Raw genomic sequence first — 21,708 nt, 5'->3', positions numbered from 1 at the left:
GAATAACATAAAGGCAACTTTTTACCCCGTTATTCTTACGGGATACAAACTTACGTGGATGAAACCGCGGGGCGCAGGTTAATTAATAATGATTTATCTTGAATTCCCCCAAACTAACTTCGAAGCGAATATTAGTTATATCTGCACTTTGACGGTTGTTATAAGCGGACCATAAATGTTTATATTCCACTCAAGCCAATACGGCCTTCGTTCATTCATGAATGAATTATTCATTATTTCAAGTGTAAAGTCTCTCTAAACTGACGTAAACTTTCGCCTACGTATTGTACAAAGAATTGGCAGAACAATTTGCGTTTTAATAAAAATAGCAACTATTCCACACGAAAACAGGTGTTTGCGTGCGGGCTATTGCGTAGTGCACGTGTTTCCATTGATATTCGGGAAATACGAATGTACACAATACTAAAGAAATATGAAATTGGTTGATACGATATATGTACTCACATAAATAAGAAATTGTAAGTAAAAATTTGACCCATGTTGGAATAAATAACTGTTAATAACTTACATTTCTAGCCCACAACACAGGGGATCCTAGTGTGGGAACTACATAGTATATATCTCTTAAAAAGTGCCATCTATTCATATGCTATTTCTTTTGATTGTATTGTTTAAATATGGAATAAATAAATCATTTCATTTCATTCATTTCAATTATAGTCTATGAATTTGTGAAATACGCAAAAGTTACGTTAATATAAGTATATAAGGTATATATAAGTGAAGTCCCGTGTCCCCAAGTGGGGTATGGGGTAGATGATATATATACACCTGTTTCACAGATTATTTTTATGGACAAGTAGGTTATCAAAGTAGAAACCACGATCCCTCGGTTCTTTTTAACGCATGAGCATAGGCTCATACCAATACACCACTGTACCAAGCAGGCGCTGTGATAAACATTGTTTTATAATTTATCATGTAAACATTTCGCTCAAAAACATATAACAATTAAAATACTCTACCAATGGACACGCTCAGATGTTATTGGGCACGTCGTATCAACATAATTTCATCCCCATGAAACATTCATTGTGGGACATTCTCAGTTTCTAATAATAATTAAATATAAAGAAAATCGTGTCGCATCTAACAACTGACCACGCCTTCCGTTGATGTCTGACGCGCGAATTTTTAACCCGTCGATAAACAAACCGAATGAATGGATTTACATCATTGTGAATAATATTTCTCACGTCACATCACCTCAGTCATTTTTCTCGATACATTTAATTTTGGCGATTATCTTATGATAGGAATACTTGTCTATATAAAATATTCGATGCCTTATTGTCAACCAACTTTAAACAAAAGGAGGACGTGAACAATTCGACTGCTTTTTTGTTTGTTAACTTTTTAATAGACGGTCCCATTTAAATTAGGTCTAGATCTGACAATTTGAAGGCGGTATCATTTTTATTCTGTTCGTATTTAGTTATTAGTATTTAATAAATATTGAATTATTACGGACATCTTATGTGACGTTCATAGGGAATTACCATCATTATGGACTCCGTAACTTTATAAGCTTTTTTTAACTACTCAATTATTTTACAAAAAAATATGGTAAGCCAGAATAATGCTTGCTTGATGGGTGAGATTTGGGTTTTTAAATAATTTCCGTACCCAAGGTACCGTACACAAGCCACAAGGTACCGTACACAAGTAGGTCGAATCTGTTAAGTTAAATTGGTATAAAAAATGCATGCAATTTTTACTTATACAATATACCTGAGTGTACATCATTAATCCTACTATCCTACAAGTCCTACTGATATTATAAATGCAAAAGTTTGTAAGGATGTGTGTGCGTTTGTTGCTCTTTCACGAAAACTACTGAACCGGTTGCATTGAAATTTGGTACGTAGACAGCTGGACAACTGGAATAACATATAGGCAACTTTTTATCACGATATTCCTACGGAATACGGACTTACGCGGGTGAAACCGCGGGGCGCAGCTAGTTTTTAACAAGTTTTGAAATATACTAACGAAAAAAAATTTTTTCAAATAGTCAAATAAGACATATTTATTTTTATTAGTGCATACCGGAGATTCAATAAATAATTATTCTAAAACACAAAATATGTTTATTCAGCATTTGGCGCCATCTTTATAATTGCGATCGTTACTCATACCGCGTCTCATTCATAGCTGAAGAAAACCGACTGAAACTTGTAAAGTTAACAGTTGTATTTTAGAGATGGCGCTGTATTCAATAATTCATTTTAATGCAATTAATTAGAATTATACTACACTTTGTACTCATTTTTACGAAAATTACTCAGATGGAGCATGAAATTTTGCGCAATTATAGTTTATGTAGACAAGGAGAATACTAACATTTATTTAAACAGAGCGTTTACAATATGTTATGTTATTAATACATGATATAGGTGGGTAACAACTAATCTTTACATGATTTTTTTCTGTTTTGTCTGTTCGAATATCCTAGGTATTCAAATGTTTTCTTGAAGAAAAATTAACAAAATATGATCTAAATAATAAATATTTATACAAATAAAGAGTCAACGGTTTTATCCGAACGACTACGAGAGAATACGGAATATACAAACCTTTTTCATACTTCGATTGTAGTCAAAATTATTTTTGTCAAAGAACGACGATGAACAAATTTAAATTCTCAAGTGTTTAAATCAGCAATTTGTCACGGGTAGTCTATTCAAGAAAAACCGTTAAAAAATATTAAAAAGGCAGAATGTATTAGCGTTTCCGCGACGAGGGAATTCATTAGGTTTTCTTTTAAAAGGTTTGAATAATCCCAGCAGCAACAATAGCCCTTTATTATTTATACCTTCCCCGTTTTATGTTTTGTTCATTTTATATGCAAATCCTTTTGTATTCTCTTTTGTCCGATTGGCATTTTTACATGATTTTTTATAAACTGCTTCAATGATGCTTTATTCATTGCGAATTGAAACACCGATGTATTAATTTAAAAGAATTCTCAATTGAGCTGACTTTGGAATTAGTTCTACTTTTTGTGTATGTGTTTCACTTTTTTATAAAATATAATAAATAAGCAGTGAAGTCTCTGTAGTCTGCGTATTTGCAGATATTTATAGAGTACACAAATACATCCTGAAAGACGTTAAGCGTAGCTATTAAGAAGTGGAGATGGGAATAAAATTTTAAGATACGTTAGTTTGGTTTAAGAATAATGAAAATAAAATCGATTTATTTGTCTGATAAGTGATAATAGTAAGAACTTAATCTATAGGAAAACATACATAACATTTTTTATGTCATATCGGGCAACTGTGCTGGTGAGCTGGCAGAGGTAGTTGCGTTGCCCGTTTAAGGGGTAAGGGGATTGACGACTGGAAAGAAAGAACCCAGAAAGACTGGGAAAGAAAACTCTACTCATTGACTCACGTCATCTGTGTGGGTACTTACCCGATATAAGTTGGCCCAATTCGTGTTCGACTTCCAGTGAAATGTCCCATTGGAATTTCCTCTGACTACGCGGAACTTATAAATGTAAGATATGAATACGATTTTTCATATCTGTCTATATTGTGCGTTCTATGTCTGGTTGAGGTTGTGTGTCTGGATGTATTCTATGTCTGGTTGTGCAAAAACATACGTTTAATTTTTCTTGTCCCTTAAAACCTTATTTAATATATAAGCATGCAACTAGACATGGTTTCCCAATTGTCACATAATAAATGTTGTATTTACATAAAAATTTGGAACATTCTAGTGCCCACCTGCATGGCGTGGTTCCCAAGTTGCTCGTTATTTGAAGGGTCCAGGGACAAATAGTGTAGAGTTAAGGAGCTATAGACATTTATTCCATAAAATTTGTTTTTTTTATGATTTTTAACTATGAATGTTAGTATAGGTTACCTATATAATGGCGTTTTTATTCTCAATGTATGTGAATGTCTTTTATTTGTAGTTGTCACTGCTTATATTACTTACCTTTACGAGCATGTGTGCATTAAAAAATATTTAATATTCTGGGGATTTGTATATTAACTTGATTTCGTATGTCACTGACACGATCTGTCAACTCACTTCCTCGTAAGAAACTCAATAAATTAAATTAAATGTTAACAACCCCTTAACACATATAGAAACTTCTGGAAAATAGAAGTAAACAAAAATATTACATTTGCTTCACGTTCACTACCACTTTGCTCACGATGCACTTCGAATAGTTTACATTGTAGTTTTAGTACACAAATTCTCTTATATACATACTTGTATACACTTTGATAACAGTTATGTCCATCCTATTATATTCCAAAAGCAGGCTACATGCAAAAATTTATCGTATGTCATTGAATTTTAGGGTCCTTTTTAACAACTCCAGTTGTTAAAACAGCTTTGGATAAGTAAGTGCATATTCACGAGTGCCATTTCCACAGTACCGTTAAAAAATTGAGTGCTACGCAAAATTGAAAATTATCTAGCAAGCGTGACCTAAAAATAGTTTTACATTTTCACATCGTAATTTTAAATTCACTACGGAGAGCCTTATTTAAACGGGTCATGTATTTATATGTATTCGTTTGTAACTTTATACCTTATCAGAATTTTTATATATGTATTTAACTTTACATACAGTGTTTAACTTTGTAATTTTGACAATTTCAAATTTAATTTGGGAAGTATCGTGTTTTCTATCTATTAGTAACAAATCACATTTGTTATTTACAATGCAATGTATTGATTCCATTAAATCCCTTACTAAACGTTGTTTAATAGCGCTTCATATTACATATCTAGACATTGATAACTCTATGCAATGTGTTCTCAGCTATTTGTCCCAACATAGATTAGTGTAAGTGATGTCGTGCGTGCACACCTGCGGTCCATGTGTCAACGAAAGGGTACTGTAGCCCTTGAGATAAAGATTTCCCATAGATATCCTAGTCAACAAGAATTATTTGGAAATTGGTACGTTGTTGTAAAGTAATAAACGATTGAGAAACATCATGGGACAGTTGAGCTGATGCAGTTCAGTGCAAGCAGTAGTCATGGACTAATCAGATCGAGTTTGAGATAGGAAAACACAATGAAACGAATGATTATAAAATAAGAGAAACATTCAGAAGAGCAAGGCTCGCTTCCACGAAGGTGTAATGAATTTTGAACAACGATTTCAAGGATAATATAATTAAACATGATGGACTATATTTGAAGTCTCATGCGAGGAAGAATTTATCTGGAAAGATTTTTTTTTAAACGTAATGTTATCTGTACAAGAATTGTTAATGAAAAAATGACACCAAATTTGTTTGAAGGTATTATGTGTATTGCTGATTATTGTTAATTGTTACCGATGAAAAGTTTAAGTTATAAGTTATCATTTACTAGCTGCGCCCCGCGGTTTCACCCGCGTAAGTCAGTATCCCGTAGGAATATCGGGATAAAAAGTTGCCTATATATTATTCCAGTAGTCCAGCTGTCTACGTACCAAATTTCATTGCAATCGGTTCAGTAGTTTTTGCGTGAAAGAGCAACAAACACACACACATCTTTACAAACTTTCGCATTTATAATATTAGTAGGAAGTAGTATTAGTATTATTAGGATATATTTAAGATTTATTTACTAACCATTATGTAGTGTACAGTCACGTAGTTGTTGAATGTCTAAAAGACTTTACTATCAGGATTAAGCGGCTAGCAAGTTGAAGACGTGAGTACGTGAGTAGCCTGATATAATTTGATGTTAAACCTCAGTTCTCGTAGACAAAGCGGTTGACTAAGTCTTTGGTCTTCTAGGGCATGATCGACTTCGTATCAAAAAGACCCAGGCAAGTCAGTATATAAAAATACTTCATATTTCAGATAAGGCTGCTTTTCGATTTGAGTGTGAATTATTTGCTTCAGATGGTTTTATTGTCTTTTACTAAGTCTCTATCAAAATTAGAAAAGGTGTAGTGTTAGAGAAAAGAGTGATAAGTTTGAATGTTGGAATCGAGCACACTTCGACACAAATTGGGCCATGCATCGGGAAATGTACCACACCCCCAACAGTGTTTCGTTCGTTGAGTGGGGGGGCCGGTGATTCGTATCCTTTTCTTCACACTTCCCTGTCTAGTCCTTTCTTCTATCGCGAACCTTTCCTAATCCCCTTTCTCTTCATTACTCCTTAAAAGGGGAATGCAACAAACAATAGTTTATTTGCACGGGCATACTTCTGCATATATTCATGGGTGGTGGGGATCGCTTACCATCAGGTGACTCACCAGCTCGTTAGCCAACTACTTATAACAAAAACATTTTTCATGGGGATTATATAAAGAAAGATTGCAAGCAATGTATTGCATGCGTTCTCATCTATAGAGATATTATAGTTGTATTTATTTTAAACCGTTCTAAAATATATTTGCTTTCTGAAGCAAGTTAAAGTTTAAACAAAATTGAAACGTAAAATCTGTATATTCGTCTTTCTCGACATCAAAGTGCACATCCAATATCAGTTTTATTAAAATGCAATCATTCGGAAGCCAACTCGAAAGATATTCGAAATTATTGTATTACAATTCGACAAATGCGTTAAATATTTGTTTCATGCATGAATATAGGTACGTATTACTGTATCGTTGGAGTTTGTGGTATTTATTATTACAAGTTATTGTTTATGTGTATGTCTATAAGGTGGTTATTACTTTGCGTTGAATCGATTGGAATTCTACTAACAATTACGATTATTAGACGATTCTTTTGTTAACTGTTTGTTAATTCAAAAGCTAAAAAACATTTTCAACTGAATTCATTCAAGTGTATTGTGTACTAAAAGTATTATACTTGATATTTCTGATGTAACAGCTAATCGAATATCTACTGTTGCTGAATTTTTCACATACCTACCGTAGTACCGTACGTATGTTACATATTTTTTATGTTATTATCGGCAATGGAGCTGGTAGGACGCCTGAAGGTGAGCGCTACCAATGCCCATGAACATTTGGAGAGGCGTAAGGTCACTTGCAGACCTTACGCCTCTACAAATGGATTGCCGACTTTAAATTGGGAAGGGATTAAGACAGGATTGACGAGAGGAATAAAGGAACGGACTATGGATATAGGCCTCCGGTCTATTAGTTCTTTTGTTATAATCACTGCATAGTATAAAACAAATTTCACTTTCCGCCGTCTGTGTATCTGTATGCTTATATCTTTAAAATTACGCAGCAGATTTTGAGGGTTTTTTTTAATAGATAGAATTATTCAAGAAAGTTCTTATGTATAAAAAGGGGTAAAAAGGGTTTTACTTCCAAAATACGCGTGCGACTCCGCGGACAACAAGCTAGTGTTATATAATTACAATTTCACGACAAAAACATGTCAAATCGTCAAATGGAAATTTCATATCCCATATGTAATAATCCAAAACTGTGTACAATTTCATAATAATATGTGCTAACTATGGTAAAGTTTATGACGTGAAAGCACGCCTTTGAAGTGGTGGAATGCCTCAAGTAATTAGCAAGTTTAGGATGTCCCTTACAAATGATCTCTTGTACATGTGACGTTAAGTTTAAGACTGGGTTTAGATGATGTATTGTCATTAGAATGTGTTATACTACATACGTGGCTTCTCTTGGTTTTCTTTGTTATAAAAAGGGTCATAGTAAAAACTAGTTTGTTGTGTATTTGTGTGTTATATTTCATCTTTATCTGTAACTTATTAATATTAATCTAAATAAGCAAAACGTACAAACTAGTTTATTTTAGATAGACGGTAGTTTCAAAGAAAGTTTAATAAATAATAATACAAGAAATTTATTAAATATCCCTTATAGTAGTTTCTCAGTATTGTTATTTTTGAGTATGTATATACTGATACAAGAAATCATTTATAATTTTAATTTAATCCAAAAAGTTAAGAGATGTAGAACATGCAGCTCTTAGGTTAAGCGATTGGAAGTATTGCCAACCAATTTAATATGTATTTCAGGTTCCCAACGCGAGATTACATAGTTTCCGTTGTTAGGGGACACTAGACATTTATCCGGCTGCATTCGGATTCCTGGGTACTTATAGCTTATTGAACGCTTCGATAGTATCAAAACTGATTCATTTGACCTTTTACAGAATGACCATTACTCTCAACTTAGATAATTCGACATAAGAAAAAAACAAAATACTTATCGACCGAATATGTAATTATACATTATTCTTAATAGTTTGCATTAATACAATATTAAAAATTAACCTAAATAATTAATTGTAACATCCTAACTAATTGTACCTCTATAAATAAAATGTTATCACCATGTGGTGTTATCGGAAGTGCATTAAAAATTACTTAATCGTTAAATTATCATTCGAATGATAGCATATTGATATGTAATAAAAGCGATCTGGAATATATGCTATCTTATAGTGTGAAAGCTCTGACCCAATTCGTCTCGAAGAGATCGTATATCGTATTTCACAGTAAAACGTGTTATGTAAACAAAAATATTTACTCCATTCGTTATATTATTCCATTACAGATCGAGGTTGCGTGTCGCATTCACAGTAATAAAATTATTTCTAGTGCAGATTATTTAATTTCCACATTAATTTAATCGATGTTAGAATACATTTGTAAAATGCATCATCTTCATCATTCATCATCATCATCTTGAGTATAAGTTACCTCTATTAAGTTTGTCGGCCGGCCCCTACATAAAGACTGTTTTCCGAACTACACTCTTCCAGTTAACCGCGGGGCGCAGCTAGTTTATAATATTAGTAGTATAGGATAGGATTGCGAAGTAGTACTACGTAGTTCAATTGATATGAAATTAATTCACTCCTAAAAACCTTGCGAATTTTCATATTTGAGTTTGATAATTAAAGAAGTTACTTATCGAAATATGCTCATTAAACTATCGAAATAAAACGTTAACCGGATTTGAAAGTAAACTTTTTAAACCTGGTTATTGAAAAGTGTCCCTTGATATAATAATCCGGTTTTAAAAATTTTTCCCTCGCATATGTCTCAGTAAAAGCTGCAAAACTTTCTAGTACGTCATTTTTATTATTGGACGAATGCTTTTAAAATAAGCTGATCGGAGTTAATGTTTTTGAGTTTGGGTAGTCAGTAGCCATTTTGAATGGCACATTTATTGTTCACTAACTTATTTAGTTTACTAATAACTAAAGTCAATCTGAGTTTTAATTTCAGTAATCATATTAAGTAACATCTAATACATAAAATTCTCGTGTCACAGTTTTCGTTGCCATACTCCTCCGAAACGGCTTGACCGATTTTATTGACATTTTTGTGCATATCGGGTAGGTCTAAGAATCGGCCAACATCTATTTTTCATACACCTAAATGATAAGAGCAAGGCAGAACAACGTTTGCCGGGTGCAGCTAGTATAATATATGTACAATTATTTTTTTTATTTATTAGTCATACAGCTCCTGTCACTTCAAAGGTCAATAGAACCAATGAAAATCAGTGCTGTAGCTAAGCTGTAGCTGTTAAAGCTACAGATATCGACCACATTAAAACTAAACTAAAAGTTTACGGACGTTATAATTTTATTAAGTTTTATATTACATTTGATATTTGTTATTCCATGTTTTTTTTATGTTTATTATGCTATTTGCTCATTCGTTTCGAATGTTCTATCCAATCACTTTGCGTCCGAAGTTATTCTAAACGAATAAGTGTGTTGCATCCCGTCGCTGGTACCTGCTACGCTATAAATCGGAGGCACTGGCAACTGTCGTCGAACCTGCAATATAGGAGAATTATAGGCCAGGAAATTAATTCTGTCGAGGCAAGTAGGGTTACACGGGAAACGAGGGTGGCAATACTGTCACGCATTTGTATGCGTTTCAGCAAAAATGCTGTTTCATTTATTGTGTGACTTTTTTTAAGATCGGTAAAAGGAATTTGGAATTGGTTTTATTAATATTATACTGATGTAATGCTTGGATACTTTGAAGTCTATCTTGGAAAATAATCCGATACTTTTTTTTATTTGAAGTGGGAATTGTGTTGTAATTTAAAGATTGTTTGGCTACATGGATATATTTCTTATTAATGCGCGTAATGCTCTTTTCTAAACCAACACAAAGCGAGCAAAGACGCGGGCAAAACAAGTGTTTATGTTAATATAAAAATGCACCATAAAAATCCTTCGTTTATAATTTTGATCTTTTTATGTATTTATTGTAGTCCTGTAAAATATTAACTGAAAAACATAAATACATTGTCAATGTATTGTTCGAAAGTAGAGGATATGTTATATGAGATACATTTAATAATTATTAGAATTTATTCGAAAATCAAATTTTCATAATTTTCTAATATTCATTTTCAATAAGTTATATAAGAAACGTACATAAACTCTTTTGAATGCATGTACATTTTTCGGATATTTCACCCAAAGACCACGGCTATCGTATCGGGTTATGTTGAAACCCTGTAAAATCTAAAGCATATCTACTAAAGGAGATCCTTTTAAAATCTCTGTGGTATTCATTTCAGCCGAGCTATTCCCAGCATTTTACATTAAGACGACGCATGGAAGACATGCTTCTAAGGGTGTTCTTATATTTCGCGAGGCGTGTACAAGGACTGGAGTCTCTAGTGGTAATGTACACTGTGGCCATTAGGAGGAAATGTTTTGAGAATTCTTAGACAAGCTCTATTGTAAGTACTCTGTGCTGGGAAATTCTAAATTGCGTTTGCCTTGTTAGGTTAAGTTGAAGTCACTGTAAAATCCTACTAACATTACAAACGCGAAAGTTTGTAAGTATGCATGGATATATGGATGATTTTACTCTTTTTCCAGAGAACAGCTTATCTTATCTGTATGAAATTTGCTGAATTAGCACATAGGCTACTTTACACCCGGGTACCATTACAGTGACGTCGCGAGTTACAGCTAGTTAAACATACGTATAGATCCTATACTTACGTTTATGATTTTATATTAAAACACTACGATTATTTTAATCCCCACAGAGAAGACACCAGCAAGCCAAAAACAGTCTCTTGTGTTATAAGCGATGTTATTCACACGACATTCTTTTATTAATTTAAATACAAGATAGGTAAACAATGATATTAACCTATATGAATGTATATAAACAACTAATATACATTGTCTACTAATCCTAGATCCAATAACACGATTCGGGCGGTACTAGTAACTGGAGAATGTGAATTCATTTACGACTAACGTTTCATTTGAGTGACAAACGACAGATTTAACAGCTATTTGTGATTAAATTGAGGTGTGGCAATTGCTTTAATATTGGACTACGACGTTTGTAATGAATTGGATGTTAAAAGATACTATTGTGAATATGGTATCCGTATGTGGTTTTCTAAACATTTTTTTTATCGAATACGGTTTTTGCTTGGCAATTTAAACTTTCCTACTAATAATTATTCTAATTTGTGTCATCAACGAAAAAGAAAGATGTTTTTAGGTACCTTTACGTAAAATCATAGGAATTTCTCTAAACATAATTTTGCTTTATTATTTAAAGGATTTTATAACAACCTTATTTTATCTCATTTTATTAGGAAAGATATTATAATTAATATGATGCTATAAAAATATGTACTCCTAATTTATTATAACATTTCTAATAACTTTACGTAATACTTACTACTTAGTAAGATGCGATACGTGACTCAAGCAAATGACATCTCATGAACTTTGCAAACATACGAGGGTGGTGAGGAAATATCAATCCAAATTCGGCCCTAAGAGGGGTCCCTTGAATGGCAAACTCGCAACTTGTCTAATGATGCATTACTGTGATTCAATGCTCCTCTATAATATATGAATGAAGTAAAAATCATCAGCCAATAGATAATGAACTTTATCAATTAGCAATACGCTAGAGATTTGAATAACGGTTAATACAGTTAGGACGTTTCAGAATCACGGTGTCACAACCAGGTGGTTTGTAAACTATTCCGAGATTCATTCTTATCATGATGTCAAATTCAATTTCGTAACGTTTGCCGATATTCGCAGATTGTACTTGATGTTACAGAGATAACCTTTGCTACGGCTCGCTACTAGTTTGTTAGTTTTGGTCGAATGGGAAACTTTGTTAAGTGTTCTGTTCTGTTTTTAGAATTCACCCTGAATAGATGGAATATTGAATGGAATTCTTGATTTGAATTAAGTGATCTAGAAAGTTCGTTTTAGTTTGTTCTTAATACATATGTATACTAATATTATAAAGCTGAAAATTTTGTTGGTTTGTTGGAACTCTCTAATATCAGGAACTGCTGGTTCTTATGTATGGCGGAAACAGGGCTACTATAAAAGTCTTTTAAATAGATAAATAGTACAAAGTGGTTACAAGCGCCTCCTTTTAAATACCTGGGCATGCACCGAACATGATCAGGTAAACCTAATGTAATTATGACAGGTTGCCTTAAATGAGGCTATCTAAAGTAATAATACGTTAGTAACTATTCATTATTGAACGATATACTCTAAAGTTAAGTTCATACTCTAATTATCTTACCCATCGTTGAAAAAAGTGCTTATATATGGAAACAACAGTACAATTGGAAAAGAATCTGGCAGTGATTAAGAGGCTACCATACGAAAAGTTAGAAATTTTTAATAAATGCAATATTTTTCCTCACTTTTTATATTTCAATAATTATAAGTGTTAATAAAAATCAATAATACATAACGCTTTTAATATATAACTATCACTACATAGAATATAGATAGATATCGAATAATTTTCCTAGCAAAACAATTGATTTTCTTTAGAATGTTGGATTAAGAAATTTCGGAAATATCTCAATCAGGAAATCTTTGCTGGCATTCCTGAGGCATCGTTCATTATTGCAGTGTTGTACAAACGGTGGTGGACACAACCTGGCTACCTAAGTATAGTTTTTAAATTCACTGGAGTATAAATGTTTTTCATTGAATGTAATTACTATGGCCTAGATAATATTTGTATTGTATATTTGTATGGTATTGCATGTTATTTAGGGTGTTATGCCCATACCGCGATTTCTTAAAGTCGCACTAATTCCAGTGTGAGAAAAAGACAGAGTTATGCAACGCCATTATTACTATTATGCAAAGATAAATATTTCTAAAAATATGAGCAAAGAAGGAAATTAAGCATTTATTAAATTATCATATTTCAGTAATTCGTCTCGGTCTTCATTTCTTCGCACATGTATAATAAAGAAGTAAACTAAGAAGCAACTTCTGGCATCCTTCAAGCTTAATAAAGGATATAATTTAGCAAGACGTTAGTACAAGACGGTATCGTAGTTTCTCGACTTGGTTAAACTGTAACTAGAAAAGTTTGTGCTTTACAATCTATTTCAGTGGACTATATTATTAGATTTAGGAAACCTTAACCCAAGTTTGCCTTCACCCGTTGCTGTATTCATAAAAAGGTACGTCTTGTTGGAGCTCTTGATTTGTATACAGTCTATTTCTAGTAATGTAATTTAGTACTTATGTGATTGTAAAGTTTTCGTACAAAAACTGTTTGTCGGATTTCAAACATTATTTCACCATTAGAAAGCTGTATCTATCTGACTAACTAACTAACTTCGTCTGATTTTTGCAATCAAAAGTGGTTAGACAGTCAAAAGAGTTAGGTGAAGATGAGTTTAGTCTGCAACATAAACATTGTTTCTACACGTTGATTTAGAATATCTTATAATCATCATCAGCCCATATATTTTCCTGCAGACAGATGTCACATGTTGTCGAACTATTGATTATTTACTCATGATGTACATCACCACTGCTCGAAACGGTGAAGGAAAACGTCGTGAGTAAACCGTCAAATCGAATATCTTATATCAAGATATTATAATATTCATTTACAGTATATTTTCGAGGAAAACAAAGAATTCCAGGAAGATCATAAACAAATACGCATCACATTTGTAATATTCGTATGCAGGATACAATATACACATAAAATGAATCCCTGTAATATCGCTAAAACGTGCACACATTTAATCAAGCCTGCTTCACTTTTAATCTATGTAATATTTTATACAAAAAGCCATCGAACCCTTGCATACTTACAAGGAAGAATGGGACAATAGTGACATTCCGATAGATGAAAGGTTAAGACTGAGCGGGAAGGGTAGTTTTGTCCCTTGATTGGCGAATGCACACCTGTCACCTTTCCAGAAAACAAAGGAGGGTTGGTGGCGCAAGGGCTAGCGATTAGCGTATTTGTTATTTTAATTATATGTTTAAAAAACTTAAAACAGACATTCGAAACTTTATGGCGTATTCTCCTATACCTGTTTGAGTAGCATGCAATTGTGTTTTATTCGGTGAGTAGAGGAGCCGGAGGCCCATTTTCTTTTCCTTACCCTTCCTAGTCTTTTGCTTTATTCCTCTCGTCAAACCTTTGTTAATCCCTTTACAAATTAAAGTCGGCAATCCATTTGTAGAGGCGTAAGGATTACAATCGAACTGAGGCGTAATTTCCAAATGTTCATGGGCGGTGACAGCGGTCAGCCATCAGGCGACCCATCGGCTCCATTGCCGGCCTTATCCATAACATAAAAAAACCTTGCTTAGCCGACAAATTTGCTCGCGAGTGTAATTTAATTATTACATGTAATATAATAATAATTGTAATGTAATAATAATAGTAATAATCCATATGTAGTACAGTTAGTCATGTAGAATTTTTATAGGTGCCATTGCGTTCTTTTTTTAATAAATTTTGTAAAACATTTGAACGGCTTTGAATTAAATTGGCAGCGTAGATTGTTAACATTCTGTAGAACATTAGCAATATCGACTAGCACACGTCCTCTAAGTTCTACCTTCTAGCTCTGGACTTATATTTCATTTCAGATTAATTTCGATCAAAATTCAAATAAACGTAACACATTTGTAATTTGACCATTTATAGTTATTATTTTATACTTATGTACTGTCACATAATATTGAAAAACGAAAAATTATTTTCTACAAAAAAGGTCACTCGTGTTCTTGGGGAGGGAGTAGACACTCCAAATTCTGTAATGCAACCAAATGACATTCATCATTATCGAGTAAAAAAAACAAAAAAATAAAAAAAAAATATTGTCGAACCTCCTTCACTTTAGTGAACGTAGTTAAAAAAAAAGATGGCTAGTACCTACGGTTGTTAAAAGTCAATCAATATTTATTAATTAAAAAATAAAAGAAAGCATTGTGGCACAGTACAAGTCGACAGGTGTGTAGGATTGTCGATGGCATCACTTGAATTCTTGATGCAGGGAGATCGCGCTTTTACCATCAAGTGCTAAAGAAATAATCGAAATACATTAAGGGACTCACCCTTGTGCAAAACTTAAAGAGTCACAAGCGAAACTTTTTAATCCTATGTGTTTTTACAAAATATTGATGTGAAGGTATTGTACGTTAAGTCATCCATAACATAAAATTTAATGATTCTAGAACGTGTTTCATTTCGATATTTCTTTATTTAGAATTAGAGTATGCACTGTTTTGAGATGCATTTGAAAAGAAAATTTCAAAAATAAATCTCAATTTATAAAGTGCGACACGCTGAAAATATATACTGCTTTTCGAATCTTTCGTCGGCTTTTCTTAAAGTGTAAGTTTCCAAAGTTAAAGAACCACAAATGTTCACTTTATCGATATATAAGAAGCAAAACAGCGTTGTGCCGTTACTCTATGTTAATTACTTTATCATACAGCCCAGATGTTACACTGCAAATGTGCACTCGAGGGTTGTTTCGGAGTTTCAATTGAGGAAGGAGACGGAGAGAAATATAAAATTAGTAATAGATCATGTTATCATGTCATCATCATCAAAGATCATATCAGATGTTTCATTATACATGTCGTAGTTACATTGTCCTAAACCTGTCTTAATAATAGAATAAATTGAATTTTTTGGAAAAGGTCACCTTGTTGCTAATATGCAGGCAGTAACGTTAATAAGGGAAATTTTTCGATTTCGTATTATTGTGAAACCATATACCATCATAGAAATAAACGTATATGTCAAAATGTTTATAACTTGAATTAAAAGCAATTAAAATAAACGAATTTAACCAGTTGTACAGCTCATTTTAATTATAAAATCCCTTGATTAACAAACAACAAACAAACAAAGAAAAATACTTTATTGTGCAAAAATGGAAGCGAAGCTGTGGAAAATATAAGTATATTAAGATTAAGAGAAGAACCAAAATGAAAAATGTATATGTAATATAAAAATTGCTGATTTAATTATTATATTTTGCGCGTTTATTATGCATATTTTAAAATAATTGGTTAGGTTTAGGGTCACTAGATAATTTTTGCAATATTTCATACTTTTTCTATGTATTTAAATTGACTTGCTATGTTTTAAGTCTGTTCGAGACTTGTTAAGTATGATGTTATTTATCGACTTTATTGCTTACTGCAAGCGTTGAAGCTATGGGACAATTTATACATACTATATATACTGTAGTTGGAATAGAGGGGAATTTTGCGAGGGCAACGGAAGATCCTGTATGTCAATATTATTGGGGATCAAATGTGTTAACGCAATTATCAGCCTTAGGTCCCATTAATATGGATCAATTTGGGAATTGACGGCGTAACGTGAAATCTTAAGCTTTGTTCACATTGTTATGCTGAGTCTTCAGATGTATCTGAGAATAACCGATTAACAAATAATTTTATGAAATAGACCATAACCAACATTAGTACTTTTTTCTCTATCAGTGTCGATACACTTCTTGCGATAGCCGATAGCAATATTTTGTTTGCTTATATGCCAATGTCCTATCTTTTAAATATTTTTTTTAGCTTATCTTTCAGTAGAAAATAACATATAACATATAACATATAACATATAACATATATAATATATCGGAAAGTGATCTTACAGTTTCTATCAGGTCTTTAGTCTATCAGGGACACTATTATCTGTGAAACTAGATCATACAATTAAAAAAAAAGAGAAACTGGCATACATTTCAAACAGTATCATGAAACAAGTGCATCGCATCCGAGGGCATTATGCACGCGTCTTTATTCTTGAAATATGATAATCGCTTCGCTTGATGATGGTATTCATAGTTTGCAATCAAAGAAGGAAGCCTTACATGGGTTGGGGGAAAATTACTGTGCATTTTATGTCGGGAAATCGTCTGGCGGCTTATACAATATTATTAGGCGCTATTCAGACGTGTTTTTCAGTTATATCGTCGGATATACCTGGTTATCAATATATATATACATAGAACGTTATATTTTGTGTTAATTACTTAATACATATTAAAATTTTAATTTTAAATATAGAAAAGATCATACAGTACCAAAAAAAATCTTAAAAGGTTTCATTGGAACCTTGTTTTTTCATAAGAAATATTATTGTGGTTACAAAAGCGTAGTTATGGTTTCTAGTTTCGTGGTTATGCTTAAGCGAATAATCCCAAGAAATAAGCTTATTATATCATTTATATTTTGTTTCCTTCTTAATTTAAGTATGTTTTCATTTTAACTATAATATTTACAATACCATCTACTCTTCATATTTTTCATACAAAATTTATACTAAGGTTAAATTTAAGCGTAACTTGACATATGTCAAAATAGCAGAGAAATTAAAAAAAATCTATAACCATTAAACAAGTTATCAAAAACCCCAATTATATATTATATATATAAGATATTCATTAACTTTGTAGATTTAACGGAATGCGACCAATACAACTCATTAATAATATAGAATATGTATACACAGTATATACAATACACACATTCGAAACACAAGAAATTTCTTATACAACAGTAATCAGTATAATTAGCAACGAAAAACGTTATTCGAATGCCCATAAAGATATTACGTTACAAAAGTGTGGAAAGCATTCGGTTACTGGTGGAATTGTGTAAAATGAGACATAATTAGTTCAGCGCCTTCAAGAAACCCGCATAATGCCTCCCAACAAACAGACGACATCGCGTTATCTCGAGAACTAGGGAATGATGGGAGACTATGTCTTCTTTTAATTAAATTGTACTAATTTGATATTGCGATATTGAATATGCTCTTGCGAATATAATGTTTGAAATTTATTGTGTTTATATTTGGGATATATTTTAGTATTTCTGTCTTCCTATCTTTAAAAAATAGGTTAAAGCATTCAATGGCGTAATGTACTTGTAAAAATGATAGTGCACACATATTTATATTTAATTGGCCATCCGATTTTTACAAAACTTCTCCCAAAATACTGATGGTATATACTCCACAGGCGACCTTAGTTTAAAACTTTAATCTCTTCCCAAGGACAACATCTTCTACTTTCCTATTCGCGATCCACATAACGCTGTTTGTTATTTACTCAACAAGGTTTCGTTCCATTATGTAGAATAAATTTAGTGCCACTAAAAATGAGTACGAAGAAAACATTTCGTTCCTTCAGACTCTCTCAGGTGTTTTTATTCCCAAGGCGAGTTGAGTAATTGAATTACATTGAAGTTCGCTGCTGGAATGGAAAGGGTAATAAAAAACAGTATGCAGGCTTCATAACGTATTGAGGGTTCGGCTATCGTCGGATTAGGCTAATATTTGTTCGGTGAAATAAAATATCTCCGTTACCCGAGAAGTTATGGGATTACACGACTTGTGTTACATGCAATTATGGTTTCAAGGTCTGCCTTGTTGGTGGAGTGATTAACTTGCAAGATATAGCGGACACGTCTTTATTTTTCAGACACTTTTTACATTTCTATTGGCGCCAAATTATGTTATGTGTACCAACAGAACTTGACATTTAAATAAAGAAATAAGTAAAGAAAAAAAGTAAAAATGTTGTTAGATTTTTTCTTTTTTTATTACTTTTATAGCTTTATGTTTAAGCGCTGAAACTTCAAGTGCAATTCGTAAACTAAATAAGTTATAAGATCTTACAATGTCAGAAACCTACAGGATAATATTTCGAAGCTATATCAATGGACGTATTATGATAACAATGAAATTATATAAAGAAAAGATCTTATATTATTTGTTCGCATTCAACTCGAAACTTCAAGTCTGTCAAATATAAACACTAAGTTCGGAGTATAGGATTATGTTATCTGTGTGGTAGACTGCACTGAATAGACAGTCAAATAGACAATGTTGGGAGTCACTCTCCTTATAGTAAGCGGATGATGTCGCATATGGGCTCCAGTTAGGAACAAAAGTTTTATACAATACTTCCTGCAATAAATATGCCTCAAGGACACATGCCTCCGTCACGCTACTCAGACAATTTACGAGTTTATGGCTTAATGAGGTTATTCGTTTATGACCTGAGATTTATAAATGCGGGATTAATTACTTCTTACCCAAGTCTTACATCGTTCTTAATTAAGTATTTCTGTACTCATACGTTCCTCTTGGTCTAGGTTTAGCTTTTTAATTTATAATCTCATAGTTTAAGCTGTAAAGCATTGATCTTACTGAAGGCAGCGACAACTATTAACAATAATGAATAAAAAGCTGTATATTTAAGGTATCACATATAAGGTATAAGATATTAAAAGATAGCTGTTCCTCCGGGCAGATCTTTGGTGTAATGACTCCTGTAGTCGGGTCTTGTGATCAAAGGATCCTTGTTTTTACACTACAGTAAAAAAAATCTCCGTAGTGAGACGCTTCTTTCTCACAGAACTCTAGCGAAGATTGTATAAAACGTCTATATTAAGAGAAATTTTGAATTTAATTTTTAATTTTATAACATTGAAATGCTATGTCGTTGCTACGGTTTGGCAAAAAACGCGGGTTCGGAACATCGTGATAAAAATTTTTCTATTCTTTCAAAATTTCTCAAATGCTTTTTTATTATTTACTACTTTCTACTTACTTATTATGTCATTTTGGAATCGTCGCCGCAAGCATTAACGTGTTCAACCTAAAATTTGTATCCGCTTCGAATGGGTAAAAAACGGGTATTAAAATTGAATACGACGATATTCTAAATTGTAATAATAAACATTTAAATGTAATTCAAATTTGTAGCATAAATATTTATTGACGCAGACTAACCGGTCCCTCGGGACGGCAGGAGCAAAAATTATGTAAATGGCGCCTTCGGTCACACAATTACAATGATTGCGGTATAATTAATTTTGTTTTCAGATATTCTTAAATCGTGGAAAAAAAAGGAATTTTAATATAGGTTCTAATGGCGGCAGAGCCGTAACCGATCAATTCTTTATATGAAAGTTTGTAGGGGGTAATCTCAGAAATTACTGAATCGATTTTAAAAATTATTTTCTCAATAGAAAGCCACATGATCTGTGAGTATCGTAGGCTATATTTTAGTCTGTTTGTGTCCCTGGTCAACCCGGGCGGTTTATATAACTTCATCGACATTTTTAATGAGTATTACTACCTATTATTTTCTATTAAGTATTATATTTTATTTTAGGATAGCTGCTTTGTAGATTTTCTTATCAGTTATATGGCTAATATCCCATAGTCATTATGTTCAGTCATTATAATAATATAACGTCTTAAAAGTTCATTAACTTAACTTGAATATGCTACTAAAAATTTAATCCATTTCTTAGTTAGAATGAATCGCGTTTAAAATCCGTTAAAAAGTTTTTAATTTCCATTTCTTAGTTGTTACAAATCAGACTGTATCGCTACTATTAATCTATAGTAATATAAAAATGCTGAGTTTGTTTGTTTGAACGCTCTAATCTCAGGAACAACTGGTCCGATGAAAATTTCTTTCAGTATTAGATAGCTCATTTATTGAGGAAGGCTATTGGCCATATATGTACGGGCGGGGCGGACCGCTAGTTTGGTATAAGAATACCCTTGAATTCCTTCTAAAATGATACTAAATGTCCCTTCAAATTTATTTTCATTGTGCAAATTTTTAAGATGAATCAAAATCGATGGTTTTGAACTCAGTGTTGACAAGAGCTTAAAGGGCATTGTGCGAGACTTTAAGATGTACCAATAAGGGTAAGGGGAAAAGGCTAGCTTGCAAATTGTGGCTCAGTGCCCTCTATTTGCGGTGTGCCGGTCTACCGAAAAGTCGTTGTCGTGGTAACATTGAAGCATTTGGCAATTTTAAATTACCTTGTGCTTGGTAAAGTTGAATTATGATTGGCTAAAAGTTATCTTTGGTTCTTTATATTTTTACGTTTTCAGTACACTGTATTTCATTGCTCGTAGGAATAAACAATTTTCCCTATTTAGCTATTGTTGCGTATATACGGTCGATTTGGAAGTATGTAAAAATACATTTTCTCTAGTGCAAATCTTATATCTTTAAACGAGCAATTCTTGTATATATATATATATATATATATATATATAATTGGAATCTCGGAATCGGCTCCAACGATTTTCATGAAATTTAGTATATAGGGGGTTTCGATCGATCGATCTAGCTAGGAATCTTTCTTCACGAAGTTAAATCGAGCAAAGCTCGTTCATCCAGGTACTATGGTTACTAGTGAGTTATCAAATTCCCGGGCGTTACAAGGAACGCGTTTATAATCGACGATTGTTTAACGAAAGCATTAAACAGCGCGAATTGTCAATATTTGCCAGCAAGAGGGAGCTGTAATCCGCCGCTCAGCAAATACTTCTCTTGAAAACCTTCTCTTCTTTCGTGCAGCTCTTTTAAATTCATGTATGTTCAAATTATTGTACTCATTTGTGGGTTCCCTACCGGGAGTTGCAAATAAAATATGATTTAATCCC

The sequence above is a fragment of the Zerene cesonia genome, chromosome 13 (assembly GCF_012273895.1).
Source record: "Zerene cesonia ecotype Mississippi chromosome 13, Zerene_cesonia_1.1, whole genome shotgun sequence".
In the NCBI taxonomy this organism is placed as follows: domain Eukaryota; kingdom Metazoa; phylum Arthropoda; class Insecta; order Lepidoptera; family Pieridae; genus Zerene; species Zerene cesonia.
Note: the sequence above shows the minus strand (reverse complement) of the source record.